The sequence below is a fragment of the Mus musculus genome, chromosome 12, assembly GCF_000001635.26.
Source record: "Mus musculus strain C57BL/6J chromosome 12, GRCm38.p6 C57BL/6J".
Lineage (NCBI taxonomy): Eukaryota > Metazoa > Chordata > Mammalia > Rodentia > Muridae > Mus > Mus musculus.
The window spans coordinates 107723291-107735831 of NC_000078.6; the positions used below are offsets into that span (position 1 = coordinate 107723291).

The 12541-nt window shown below is 47.5% G+C and overlaps 1 long non-coding RNA gene across 1 annotated transcript; it reads right to left on the reverse strand.

The window, feature by feature from the left end:
• Positions 1-452: 452 nt before the first annotated feature.
• 4930465M20Rik (RIKEN cDNA 4930465M20 gene) lies at positions 453-12198 on the reverse strand. Its single transcript, NR_045973.1, has 3 exons — positions 12159-12198; positions 6206-6549; positions 453-1511 (listed from the first exon to the last, which is right to left on the reverse strand). It is a non-coding gene; the product is annotated as an RIKEN cDNA 4930465M20 gene (long non-coding RNA).
• Between the last annotated feature and the right edge of the window lie 343 nt (positions 12199-12541).

Here is a 12541-nt window from a genome sequence, read left to right on the forward strand (position 1 = left end):
AGCAGGAATCTAAAACCAGACCATGTGGGCCTAACTCAGTAGCTGGCTACGGGAAGGCATTCCCTGTGTCCTTCATAATCTAAAAGGTGTAATGAGAGTCTGCCAGAGGGAACCATTCCTCTGATCTCGCACAGTCACAAAGTGGAGGACGAGGTCCCCTCAAGCCCCCTGCCTGCGTCACCCTGATTTACACACCCATAGGGGAGTCCCCCATACCAAACACACACACAAATAGCAACAACAAACTCCATGAGCATCCTGTGCTCCAGGCAGTTTTCCCCCTCCAGTCACAGGGGGGTCTGTGCAAATCACCCCTACATCCCTGTCAGTGGAAAGAGACCCAAATGGAACCATGGACAGCCTAGAGGCAGAAAATGAGACGTAAGATCATATCGGCCCTTCTGACAGCTAAAGTAAAATTTTATGTGAGCAATATACTCTCGCTCTGATTAGCATGCAGTATAATTTTATTCTGGTTTTGCTGGGTCTGCTGAACCCCTGCTCTTTCAAGTGTTCAGATACTCTGCTTGCCAAGATAAATGATTATAATTGACAGGGCATTGTCAACCTATAGTCAAGCTGATTTCATTAGGCATGCCAAGGGCCAGCTCTGGGGGCAGGTAACGGAAGGAGAGGGGGTTTGATCTCACCCTGTCCCTGTGGTACCGTCCACACTGGCACCAAAGGCTGCAGGGCAAGAGAACAAAGGGAGTGCACCGTCTCTGAATTCAAATCTTTCTCTTTGAAACGAGGCGTCCGAGATGGCCAATAGCGCCGTGGAAATGGATTTCTCCCTGCATTTGATGTTAAGCCTCCAGTGTCGAGCGCCAGGGCTGCTGGCTGCCGAGCCCCCTTCCTGCCTTTTTTTTTCCACTCTCTCCTCTGTGCTTCCCCCTTCTTGGGAAGGAAGGCCTGCAGGAAGAGTTGTCTCTGTGAAACTCGTTTCTCAGAGTTGGGGTGATGATGTGGTAGCCCGCTTCTGATTCGACACAAGAAGGGAAAAATGAAAGCCCACTCTTGTGTTTGTCTTGGGGTGAGTCCTGGAGAAACCAGACAGCTGTGGCCTCAACCCTCGAACCTTCTTTAAGTTGACATAATAAGCCTGTCCCATCCTATCATCCTGAGCCCAGCATTCCACGCTGTTTATTTGAAAGGAGCAGAGAGAGAGCGAGAGTTGAGGTATGGAGCCCTGTCCAAGTCACACGGCTACACATCCTTGATAAGAATCAGGATATTTAGGGTCCACAGGAGCACTGTTCACCAAAGCTGAGCTGTGCAGTCAACCCCAGGGCACTGTTCACCAACGCTGAGCTGTGCAGTTGACCCCAGAGCATTGTTTGCCGAAACTGAGCTGTGCAGTCGATCCCAAAGCAGGCTTTACCAAAGCTGAACTGTGCAATTGACCCCAGAGCACTGTTCACAGGAGTCGAGCTGTGCAGTCAATCCCAGAACAGTGTTCACCAAAGCTGAGCTGTGCAGTCGACCCCAGCGCATTGTTCGCTGAAACTGAGCTGTGCAGTCAATCACAAGTGGCAAGGACAGAGGGGTGGGTGAAGAAAATGTATTATAGATACACAGAGACATTATTTCAGTCCTGGAGAGGAATGCAGCTATTTCATCTTCAGGAAAATAGATATGACTTGAGATAATCATATTAAGTGAATTAACTCGGTCTCAGAAAGACAAATAATGAATGTTTTCTCTCACATGTGGTTCTAGATTTTATATAGACATATAAAATTCTGTATGTATGTGTGTATGTATGTATGTATGTATGTATGTATGTATGTATGTATAGCCTGAAAGTAGAATCGATATTGTCAAAGTAGACAAAGGGACTCATGGGAGAGAGATGGGGGTACAGGAGGGAATACTTTCAGCACACACACATCTATGAAAATGCCCCTATGGAACACAGCATTGTGTACAATGAACATACACCCTGAAAATTTAAAGGAAAAAATGAAAAGGACACAGGACTGCTGGTGGAGACACCCGAGCCTGAGAGCCAGGACCTGTGCCCTGGAGGAAAAGACCTTCAGGTCAGCATCCAGCACCCAACCTTCTCATGTCCGAGGGAGGCTAGCTGCCAAGGATTGCCTTAGTGCACAGGGGACACACGGTTCCAGCATCTTGCTTTTTGTTGTTGTTGTTGTTGTTGTTGTTTTGGAGACAGGGTTTCTTTGTATAGCCCTGGCTGTCCTGGAACTCACTTTGTAGACCAGGCTGGCCTGGAACTCAGAAATCCACCTGCCTCTGCCTCCTGTGTGCTGGGATTAAAGGTGTGTGCCACCACGCCCGGCCAGCATCTTGCTTTTGAGCTGTGTGATTGCCCAGGATCATCAGACATTTGGGGAAAGTTTGAACTTAACAGAGCAACCAAAATATCCAGAGTGAGAAAGGTGGGTTTGGAGGAGAATAAACTTAGGCATCTTGTACTCTGGGGGTTGAGGGGTGTAGGAGAGGATAAAGCTGCATTTTACAGTGTGGGGGGGGGGCAATTGAGAGACTAGGAAAGTTGAATAAAAAAGAAAGAAAATCCAATAAAAGATTTGGCAAGTAGTATTAGCAAATTGTCCCAGAAAAAAAGGACCTCAGAGACCATGTGTAAAAGTGAGATGTGAGAGAGGCTGGGAAGGTCCCACAACCATCTAATACGAGTTCCAGAAATAGGGTCTGGGACACTAGCCACAGTTTAAAGTGCTTCCCACTTAAGCATGAGGGACCAGAATTCAGATCTCCAGATCCCTTGTAGGTGACAGCAGAGCTTTGTGGCCCATCTACAGTTCCAATCCAAAGAAGGCTGGGAGAAGTTACTTCAGGCAAACTGGCTAGTTAGACTAGCCAGTTTGATTAAGAGACCTTGCCTCAATGAATAAAACAGAGAGCCATCAAAAATATTCCTGAAGTCAACCCTGGACCTCTGTATTCATGTAGAAATATACATGTGTACCAACACACACAAGAACAGGCATTTATACAGGCATGCACACCACATACACATGACAAAAAAAGAAAAAGGTGTTCAAGAAAGGAAAAAAACAGACAACATACAATAAAGAAAGAATACTATTTCCCAGTCAGTCCATTTTTGTTTAGTTTTCTTTGACTTGGTTTGGTTTGATTTGGTTTGGTTTCATTTATAACTGAGGGCCCGGGGAGATGTCTCTACAGCTAAGAGCATTTGCTTCTTCCAACGGACTGAAGTTCAGTTCCCAGCACCCATGTCAAGTGGCTGACAACCACCTGTAGCTCCAACTCCAAGGGATCCCACACTGTCTTCTGGCCTCTGAGGGTACCTACATGCACATGTGTAGAGTTGCACGCAGACACACATACATATACACATGCATAAAAATAAATATTTTCAAATATCTGTAACTAAGTATATGATTATGAAATTTTACAGCACAAGATTTTTAAAAAAACAAAAAAAAATTTCAGTCACTCATCAGTAACTGTTAAATAAGAGAAAACCAACCTCATACATGTTATTCGCACAAAGGAGTCTCAGAGAACCATGCTGAAATCCCTCCAAGGGTTTAGAAGTGTCAACCTAGAATTCTATACCTTGCTAAGCTATCACCGAAGGGCAGGAGCAGAGTAAAGCCCGAGGGAAGAAGAAACTTGTTACCAGAGGAATCCACATTTACAGGGGAGTGTATGATGAGGCAACACAGGAGTAAGAGAAACACAATAACCTCTTCAGGGAGCATCCCAGAATGCCAACCTAGCAGAACCCAGAGGCATTGGTCGAGATGAGGACAGAACAGAGGGTTAGAATGGAGGGTATGCGAAATTCAAATTCTCGATATTTGAATTTATTCCTGAAAGCCTGAAGCCTGTTATAGTAGCAATTGCAGTGCCTACTTGGCTGTGACATGCGACACTTACTTACAAAGTCACAACAAAACCAGGCTGATTTGTTTCTTGAATGTTTAACTTCTAGACAAAGCCATGTCGTAATCAAGCTTACAAAGTTAAAAAGACTGCTGCCCTTAACAATGGACACTCATATGAACGGGTGCTTGAAACGTGATGTAGAATCTTGAGGGAAGAAAGAGATAGTAGGATAAGAGCTGATATGGTGACCTTAGAACTGGGGGGGGGGAGGGGTGTCAAATGCTGTCATAAGGAGATGAAGGGGTACAGACTGTATGTAAAGGTGATTTTGATTTGCAGAGTTAATAAATGAGAGAGAGAGTCTGTGTGTGTGTGTGTGTGTGTGTGTGTGTGTGTGTGTGTGTGTGCCCATGTATGTGTGTGCCCATGTGTGTGTAACAAATCGTGGGCAGGGAAGAAAGAGATAAGGGTGTCTGTGTAAAGGAAAAAACTCAGTTTCTTACAGGAGGTTAGTATACAATGTCCAAACTTGAGCAACAATGACATCATTAACATGCCATATAGACACATGGAGTTAATTACCTAACTAAATAAAACTGAGCAAAACAACTCATGGAATTAAAAGTAGCTTACTCAGGAGAATGGGACCAGAGTGCCAGGGTGTTGTGACAAGAGCCTGTTGCTTTTCATTATAAAAGTGTCTAGGGTCTGACTAGAAGCTCAGCTAGTGAGGCACCTGCCTCCAGACTAATGACCTTTCTAATAATAGAAAGAAGGAAGAGACTCCTGAAAGTTGTCCCCTGATCTCCATATATGCCGAGTAGCACACATGCATGTGAACACACATACAACAATAAGTAAATGCTGAATCTTCCACATGACACTTTAAACACTTGTCATTCTTTGAGAACAAACATGTTTAGGAACCATTTGAGCAACGTTTAACTTCATACTGTGGTCACAGGTAATTAAGTTTGGAACACACCAGGGGCGGGAGAGAAGCTCTGGCTAGTCTTCCAGTGAACTGGGTTTGTCTCCCAGCACCTAGATAGCAGCTCACAACCATCTGTCACTCCAGTGTCAGGGAATTCAACATTCTCTTCTGGTTTCCACAGGCCCTGCAAGTATGTGGTGCACACGCATGCACATACCTTCACACACACACAAAAAAATGTTTTTTAATTTAAAAAAATAAAAAAAAAGAATGGGACATGCCAATCACACTTAAGTCTCCTGGGGTGACAAGCCTGTTCCCACTGGTAATGTGGCAGTTGCTTCTCATCTAGAAGCTATTTTAAACTAGAATATAGATTGTCCTATTCCGTCCTGTTCACAGATCAAACCCAGGAGGCAAATTATTCAGAGGAATATGAGTCACCGGCCCCTGGAGAGTACCTTCTGAGCCATGACTCCCCACCCACTGGCAACCCTTAAGGATCCATCCTTTCTTACAGCCATTGCTTATCACAGGCCTGCTAAGACCAAGCAGCATCACACAGGCGTGCTGGACTCCACGTCCATCCTGGAGGTAACTTAGGGACTCTCCTGACCTGCTGGGGACCATTGCAAAGGCTGCATGTCAGCACATCCTCACCCACACCAAGCCTTCAGACCACCAGTCCCAGAGACTCTGCCGGCTCTGAGACCCAGGTCTTCCATTTTCTTTAGATGAATTGCCTAAGCAATCCCCCTTAGCAGAGCCTCTCTCTCTCCAAATGTGAAAAAGCAGGCTTTGACTATTCGGGGTGACAAGTTCCAACCCTGAATGCCTGGGGGGGGGGGGGAACTGATCAACCCAGCAGCAGGTGGGAGGGAGGGGCCCCCTGACTCTGGAGGTAGAAGAGGTAAGTGAGCGAGTGACATTGGAACCAGGGTGCTACTGGCAGCCCTCACAACACCTGAGCAGGCTGGGAGGTAGTCCTGTGCGGTAAAAAGATTCCAGGGCCTTGGGGTCTGAGACCCAGGCTGTAGTTCCCCCTCTCCCCAAGCTGTGCTGGGTGATTCCAAACAAGTCCCAGCAGCTCCCTGGCCCTCAGTGTCCTCGCCTGGAAGATTAAAGGGTTCAACCACACAATGCCCACAGTCCCTTCCAGCTCTGACTTGCTCTCATTCCGTGATTGCGTGACCACCAAATTAAATTAAAATCAGAGCTTTTGCACCACCCTGGGCGCTGGCGAAGACACAGCACACACCCAAGAGTACATGAAAAAGCCTCCGACAGTGGGTCGCTCGGCTTTTTCTTGTTATTGGGGTGGTTTTTTTTTCTCCTTTCCTGAGCTTATCAGCCCTTGATCAAGGGTTCCCTCTCCAGTGCAGGTGCTTATCTGCCCGCTGAGGCCAAGGGCGCATCTTAGAAACTTACAGCTTGTGAAGCAATGAGGGAGGGCGTTCCTGCTGCTGCTAAGCCACCACCTCTGGCTACAGCAAGGCGTTGTCTATAAACAGTCTTGCTCCACACACGTCTGCCTGGGAAGCAGAAACAGTAGACCCACTCCTGCCTGACCTGCAAGGTCTGTCCCTGGCCACCCGCAGGTGGGATCAGTTCATGGGGAGATGCTGGGACCTGGTACCGTCCTGTCAGGCTGGATTACATGTAGATCCCAGATAAGACTTTCGTGGGTAAAATTCTTGAGGCCCTGGCTCTGGGCACTGGAGAGTCCCAGGTGTTAAGGTTAGCCTCCTGCTGGCTGAGTAGATCTGGGGTCCCTGGAAAAAGCCAGACGTTGATGTCAGTGGGACACGGCCAATAGCTCTCTTGATTTCTAACGCCAAGGTGACTCATTCTCTCAAGGAAATACTCCCGAGAACGGACATTCCCTGGACATGGAGGAATCAGATGATATCATGAACGCAAAGCATATTGGGCTTTCCCATCCAAGAGGTCCTTGGCTTGTGCTAGCAAAGAAAGGGTAGAAGATGCAAATAATTACCATAACTTGTGCTTATCTGATGAACATACACTGATACCATCTCACCAACGCACTGCTTTGGGGAAATCAAGCATGTTACTCCTTAACCATGTGGCAATATGCCCAAGAAAGCCAACTTAAAGAAAGCTTGGTTTTGGCTCACAGTTTGAAAAGTCTCAGTCCATAGTTACTGGCACCATTGTCCCTTAGCCTGGAATAAGGGAGTGATATAAGAAAGCCATTACATCTTGGTGACCAGGAAGCGGAGAGCATAAGAACGCCTAGATGTAGGAAAAGACCTTCAAAAGCAAGAGTTTGGGTGCCTGCTTCTTCTAACTTTGTCCCACTTCATCTTAGGTTGCTCAACGATGACTTCATGGAGGGATTACCTCGTTGGTGAGTTAGTGCCCTCAGGAGCCGATTGCCTTTCAATAACAGGTGAGCAAGATGGAAGCTGTGTCCATGATCACAAAGCCTAAACCACTAACTCTCTCATGAACATCTTCCAAGAGCAACAACCACTGCTCGCAGATAGACCAAATGACTCAGGGGACTCTCGTTTTGAGGCATGCTCTCCATGTCGGCTCCTAATGAACCAACGGAGTTATGATCACAACTTTCCCCTTTTCTCATGAGAGAAAACTAAGAAGACCCCTTCCTTACGATTTCCTTCCATGACATGTCAAGCCTGGGCACAGTCCTTCCACATCTAGATGGAGTGTTTTCTTCCTTCCATCCACCCACTCCACTTCCTTCCTGCTCCTATTCGTGGAATACTATCAACCTGACAGCCAAAGTGCAGTGTTTTGTTGCAGGTCAAAACAAGGCTAGACCTTTTCAGCCTAACTCAGGGCTGCTCACCTCCACACTCCGTGGCCATACAGCTAGTCAGCTGCCTTCTTAAAACCCAAAGTTCCTGAGGTGCCCGAGCTGGTGGAGTCTCAACATGCACTTCCCTGGCCACCAAAACAGGAGAGGCGGGGAGCTGAAAGACCACTCACCAACTATTAAACACCTCAGCCTGGCATTGACCCAGGTGAGCTGGTCTCATAACCCATTGGCTAGAGAGAATCACGTGACCACTCTCAACCACAAACAGGAGGCTGGGTCTCTGCAACAGGAAGCATGTCTGCTGTGCAGCTTTCTGGGCAGGTCCCCAAAGGCAAAGCCTCCATCCTCTGAGTTATCGAAGGAGTTGTCCTTCTTCTCCAGGAACTAGGGGGAGCTGTTGCTTCTGGATTTCCTCAGGATTTGTGAAGCTTTTTTTTTTTAACCTCAATGTCCCTCTTGTTTTGTCTATAAAACAGATATATAAGGATTACTCAATCACAGAGGTACAGCAAAAAAAAAAAAAATATATATATATATATATATAATTTTTTTGATGCATGTACTTGATGCTCAGCCAGTAAGTCTGCTCTTCCAACTCCCACTTTATCCTGTCTGTCTTCCTGGGCCACAAATCTCTTTCTCGTTCCTTTGTTCACCTCTATCATACAACGATTGGTAAATGTTTGAGATAGGCAGTAACCATCTCGTTTCCCATCCTCCGCCTCCTCCACACCTGTGGAACAATTTCACATTTTATGGCTCTACATTCTTTGCTTTATGGTCATGGGATTTTTGGCTCATCCTTTTGCTTGGAATGGCCTTACCTCTACTTCGCCAGAGACGTTCATATTCGTACTTCAAAGCTTTGTGTATGTCACATGAAAGCCCACAAAGGCTTCCATGACGATTTCAGCTCCCTTCATTCTCCATCACCTGTTTCCACATTCTTTAGGCTGCCCCCAAATGCTACCATCAATTGGGACCCAATTCTATGGACAACTGACCAAGCCTTGGCTTTGATCTGGGGGTTGTTCTCAAACTCATTTCTTGAGCTTAGAAAAGTTTCCTGTCTGTATTCAACTACCCTTAGTTGTGAAAGGGGAGACCTACACCTTGTCAAGATGCCAGAGAAGCACCCCTACTTCTTTATGATGACCTCTTCTCAGGACTTCTTCTAGATTTTTAGACAGAACTTTGTCCCAGGGTTGGTGGTATATAAACAACCTCCTCTTTTAAAGAGGATCCCTCCTTACGCACTCTTTGTGGGGACTCCTCCAGACACATCCTTCACGTCTTGATAGACTACAGATAGACTATTGGCAAGTCGCACACATAGAGAAATGTGGGGTGCATGGAAGTAATTCCATGCCCAGTATATCACACGATGGGAACAGAGCATTGATTCTTGTAGCAGGTGTGGGGTTTGTGCAGAAATCTGGTGGAAACTCACATTTAACCCACACAATACTTTACAAGATGTGACTCTTCAACTATTCAATGGGTGACGAGCCTGAGATGCAGAATGGGGACCTTTTGTGGCTCGAGGTCCTTCTGTGATTGGAGGCCAATGGTAGAGCCACTCTGCTTTCCGGATTCCTTGTTCTGAAGTTAGTGGAAGCGACATTGCCAAGCGGTGACCAATTGGCATGTGGCATGTGGTGGTGGTGGGGGGCGGTCAGGAGGACAGCCCCACCACCTGGGAAAGTGAACCCTGTGCTTATCTATCCCTCAGACTGCTCACAACACTGGGGGATGAAAGCCGAGTGCTGAGTTCCATAAGGCACCTGGAACTTAGTGGTTATGCAAATTTCCAGCACAGAGCAATATGAATTCAGTGTGTGTACACGCGTATATAATTCCAACCTTCTATAAGTAGATGCATACAAATCATTATTGTAGGTATGAAGGGAATGAGAATGGTGGTCTGGTCCACACAGCTGGAGGCCCTAGGTTTATCTTTAAGTTCAGCATTTTTAAAGTACCAAGTACTTTCAGGGCAGTCAGAACTACTATGTAAATGTCTAATATAGGTGGCGCATAGGAGTTGAGGTGAGAGGCTAATCCTGAGGGGCAGAACTTCTTTGTTACTAAAAACTCCACAAAACACTACAAAAATTCTACATTCGCATCCCTTAGTGGCTGCCGACAAATGGTGATACGCCTGCCAACAAGTCCCTTGCTTCCTGTATCCGTCAGTTTCTTCCTGAGTAACCAGAGGGTTTCAGGTCAGCGATTACTCAGGTGGGCTTACAGTTCTCAGCCTCATGAGGTCTCACTCAGGAGAGCAGGTCCCAGTCTAACTAGGTAATTTCCCTCTCCTACTGGGCAGGAGTAGGAGAGATAGCCCACATGGAGAAAGTATGCTTTGCTAAAGGGAAAGAAAGAAGGGAAGTGAGGAAAGGGGGAAGAGGGAAGAGGCAAGGAAGGAAGTGATTGGGAGGAAAGAAATGAGGGACGGGGAGACAGGAAAGAAGAGAGGAAGAGATGATGGAAGGATGGGAGAAAAGGGGAGGAAGGAAAGGAGGAAAGGGGAAAGGGAAGGGGAAGAAGAAAGATGACACAGAAAGGAAAGAAAGAAGGAGGGAGGGAGAGAGGAGGGAGAGAGGAGGAAGGGAGGAGGGAGGGAGGGAGGAGGGAGGGAGGAGGAAGGGATGGAGGAGGAAGGGATGGAGGAGGAAGGGAGGGAGGGAGGAAGGAGGGAGGGAGGAGGAAGGGAGGGAGGGAAGGGATAAGGGAGGAAAAGGGAGGAAGAGGAAAGGAGAAGGGAGGGAGGAAGGAGAAAAAGAGGAGGGAGGAAGAGAGAAAAGAAGGGAGGGAAAGGGAAGAAAAAAGAAGATGACAGAAAGAAGAGATGGAGAGAAGAGGGAGGGGAGGGAAGAAGGAGGGAGAGAGGAGGGAGGGAGGAGGGAGGAATTACCTTCTCAGCCTAGATTCTTTACTGAGGAGCAACCATGGGGTTCTGCCAACCCTTGGCCTCTCACGTAGTCACACATGTGCACACATGAACATTCACGGACATATGCACACAGCACATGCCACAGTCATGACTTAGCAGACTTAGCAGACTTCACCTCCATCTCCACTGAGCAGCCCCTGGGGAACTCTATGTTAGTGTCTCAATCAGGAAGGTCAGACCAGCTCAGTCCAAAGTAAGAATCGTCCCACATCTTCAGCCTTCTTCCCAGGACGCAAGTCAGGAGACCACAGTCCTCTCCTCCCACCTCCTAGAGGGGCCCAGCCTTGATCTCACACAGCTTCTCTGTGCAGCTAGATTGAACGTCCAGCAATAACAGTAGATCCCAAATCACCCTCCCTAACAAGGGGGCTGTCCCCAATGCAACGGACACCGGACACCGGCACTTCCTCACTACAGGGCAGCAGGTATGTGCTAAACATGACACCGGCCTGTTTGAAGGTCTCACAACAACCACACTTTGTGAGTGCAAAGTGGTCTTCCCAAGTTCAAGTTCGGGCCTTTATTTTTCCTGAATAAAGTCACTTTGTGTCTGCAGGACAGTGAACTTGGAAGCTATTGGAGGACAAGGTCCTCTCAGTCACATTACCCTATTTCTCTTCCAAACATTGCAATGCTCTCAGGAAGGGTAGTGTCGTCTGAGCCTTTGGACATTTGCAGGAGGAAGGAAGAGACCTTGGAGTCTCAGACATGCTTGTGCAATCTTGCTTCCTCTGCTAAAAGGTACATGGATGTCCACAGTCTGGTACTCCCCTGCAGCTGCTCCTGACCTGACTTTCCCTGGCATCTGAGACAGACCAACTAATCTGTCCCACAGAGAAACAAAACTGGGTCCTCCACTGCCTTGCACTGAGCTCTGTGAGCAAAGCCGGTCGCAGGATGTGGTTGGCCAGAACAGCAAGGCACCTAGAAAAGGGTTTCCCAGAGGCCTTTGCAACAAAGCCGCAGGCCGAGGAGACAATTAGTGGCCTCTGCTTTCTTTTCATCATGCAGTCTCTTACAGCAACCAGAAGAAGAAGAAAGGCCGTTCCCCACCATGAACATTCCTCCTTCTCATAAAAGGTAGAGCTGGGAAAGGTTGCGAGCCAACTCTGATGCTCTCCACTGGGCTGACCTCCTGTGAGGGCGCCTGAGGCTGTCCTGTCACTATTAGTAGAGCCTAAGTCATCTGGTCAAGGAAGAGGTGCCAAGCAGCCACGTAGAGCTGCTCAGACAGTAAACCTTTCTTGTTGAAAAGCACTTGGAGGAGATGCATGACATGCTGAATAGAGACCCTTTAACTCATGGAGGCTTGGAAAGGAACAGAAGAGGAGCTAAGGAAAGAGAATACACACATACAACACATATAGACACACCCTCACACACACACACACACACACACACACGTGCATATACATACATACACACAACACATATACACACGCTCACTTTCACATTCATACACACAACACACACACCACACATACACACACTCACCTTCATATACATATACCACACACACACACACACATACACACACTTGTGTCTTTGCCAAACCCAAGCACTTGAAAGGGTGTTTTGCTGTGACCTGCCCTCCCAGCAACCTACTCTGCAGTTCTGACCTCTGGGTGTCTACAGGACATGTTACCAGGATGAGTTGTCCATGTACTGAGCGGCCCACCCACCTACCTACCTGTGAACGGAAAGAAAGATGGCAGCCCTCACAATGGGAGCCACGGCAGCCCTCACAATGGGAGCCACGGCAGCCCTCACAATGGGAGCCACGGCAGCCCTCACAATGGGAGCCACGGCAGCCCTCACAATGGGAGGCCACTTCCAGGGTGGTTTTGGGAGGCCAGTGATTCTCAAATAGCTGGAAAGGCAGGCTTCGCACAGTTGGACTTGACTGAGTCTCTCTTCACATTCTCTATCAGCAAGTGACTGCCCCTCCCCTGTTCTCCCTGAGAAACAAGGACTCCCTCTGTAGTTGGATGGGGCTAGGTAA